The following is a 2390-nucleotide window of genomic DNA, read 5'->3' on the forward strand; positions in this document are numbered from 1 at the left end:
TTTGTGCACACTCCTGGTACTCAACTGCCTATTTCACGAACAGGATGCCTGCAAGGGCAAATTGACCACATATGTGTAATTTTAACGAGTCACGCTCCACTGAAACTTGGTCAGGCAATTTCTTTTCTGTACAAAGCAATTGGGAAAAATACTATCTATCTGTGTTTCTTACAGCAAGTATTACTGTAATCTCTAGTGACATGAGAAGAGTGTTTCCTCATAAGTATTAATGGCCAGCCATAACTCCCTTGGATCTGTAGGAGTGTCCTCTTCCAGGCTCTTGTCTTCTGCCAGACCTGGGGGCACACCGCCAACATAGCCTGTGTTATCAACTCATTTGGAACCAAGTCTATTGGCTAGGAAAGGTGAAAAGTTAATTTAGTTCATAAACTTATGAACTTTAGTTCATGAACTTATGAACATAACTCATGCTGCAACATCAAAAATGGAGATGGTGGTCCCACAGTTCCATGTGGTTATCTCAGTCACATAGAGGGGTGCCTGTTCCCAAAAGGAGCAGGAGTTTTGGGGTGACAGCCCCAAAACATGGCTGTCTGGCAATGGAAGTGCATTATTGACAGGCCACAGAAAGCTAACTTGTAGGGAAACATATTCTTTTGGTCCTCCTCCTCTCCCAAATGCTTTCATTATGCATCCATGAGTGATTGAGTGGTCACGTTGATGTGGAAATGGACTTGCATAGGTGTTAAGTATACATGCTTGGTGTTGAGGAGCTATGTTGTGCAATTTTGTGTATTCAGAAAGTGCAGCACAATTGTGACAGTTGAGTCAATTAGCAGACAAGTGAAGTGCCCCCAACTGTTGCCATTAGTGCTACTTCTAGGAGGACAGGAGGGACATATGAAACTGTCCATACTGAGTCAGACCATTGGTCCATCTACCCTTATTTACCCAAATTGAAGGACTTGAATTTAGGACGACCCCCTTAATAAGGTTAAATCCAGGTTAAATTGTATTTATCTGAAAGTAAGAGGACTCTTAATTTACGCCCTGATTTATAACATTAAAGAACTTGGATAAAACCTAATCTTGGATTGAGGGAAATATGGTAGCTCAGCATATGTTTATGCTAACTGATGGTGGTTATAAAATTTGTTATGGGGCAGCTAACAAATAAACTTGTTCATCATCATCATCATCATCATGATCCCTATTTTGAGATGCCAATACTGAAATTGAGACTTGTTGCATGTCTCATCCCTGGGAGAGGAGAGCTGGTCTTGTGGTAGCAAGCATGACTTGTACCCATAGCTAAGCAGGGTCTGCCCTTGTTGCATATGAATGGGAGACTTGATGTGTGAGCACTGCAAGATATTCCCCTCAGGGGATGGAGCTGCTCTGGGAAGAGCAGAAGGTTTCAAGTTCCCTCCCTGGCTTCTCCAAGATAGGGCTGAGAGAGATTCCTGCCTGCAACCTTGGAGAAGCCGCTGCAAGTCTGTGAAGAGAATACTGAGCTAGATAGACCAATGGTCTGACTCAGTATATGACAGTTTCCTATGTTTCCTAAAACAGATGCTGCTCTACCATGTGCTACAGTCCTTCAGAGTTCTGGGAATTATGTTAAATGCCACTGTGTAAGAGGGAAATGTTGGCTTTTGCCATCTTCTCCTCATCTGCCACATTCCTGTCCTTCCTGAATTCACTAGTCGGCCCTGCAACTGACAAGAATACAGGGCAAAGAAGTTCTCAGTCTGTGGGCAAGGTTGTTTTATATGACCAATGAAAGGACTGAGAGGGTAAATGGATGGTCTGCAACCTTAATAAGTCTTCTAGATGCTCTGAAGGGATAGGAAAGGCCTGCTGTTAAAAGAAGCACATTTTAAAGCCAGCTGAAAATATTGTCATAGAGAAAGCAATCTTCAGTAGGTCTGAGGTAGAGAGAGAGCACAAGAAAGCCAGAGAAGCTATTCACACGATGGGAGGAAATCGGGCTAGCGGATGCTAGCCTGATTTTGTCCCATCATGAGAACCACTGGGCTCGGCTGTGACCCCGGTGGCTCTTAAGCGGGTCACCCACTTAAATAGCCCGGCAGGTAAACCAGGTTTGTGGAACAAGCATTCTGCAAACCTGGTTTTTCTGCTCGTGAGTTGTGGCTACTCATGAGGAGAACCCAACCAGGATGCAGAAAGGCAGCCTCCTGGCTCGGGGGTCTCTCCAGCATGCCCTGCACACTCGTGGGCTAAGCCCGCTCTCCCTGCTAACCCCTTAGAGGCTCTTCTCACAGATCATGAGAAGAGCCTCAGAAATAAGTAAATAAAGTGGGTTTGAATCCTAGAGATTGATTACTTCAAATAATGCAAACCTCCAGAAACTGGACAACTGGATTTTAGGAAAACGAAACAGTAGACTAAAGCATATGACATAGACC

The sequence above is a fragment of the Hemicordylus capensis genome, chromosome 6 (genome assembly GCF_027244095.1).
Source record: "Hemicordylus capensis ecotype Gifberg chromosome 6, rHemCap1.1.pri, whole genome shotgun sequence".
Taxonomy (NCBI): domain Eukaryota; kingdom Metazoa; phylum Chordata; class Lepidosauria; order Squamata; family Cordylidae; genus Hemicordylus; species Hemicordylus capensis.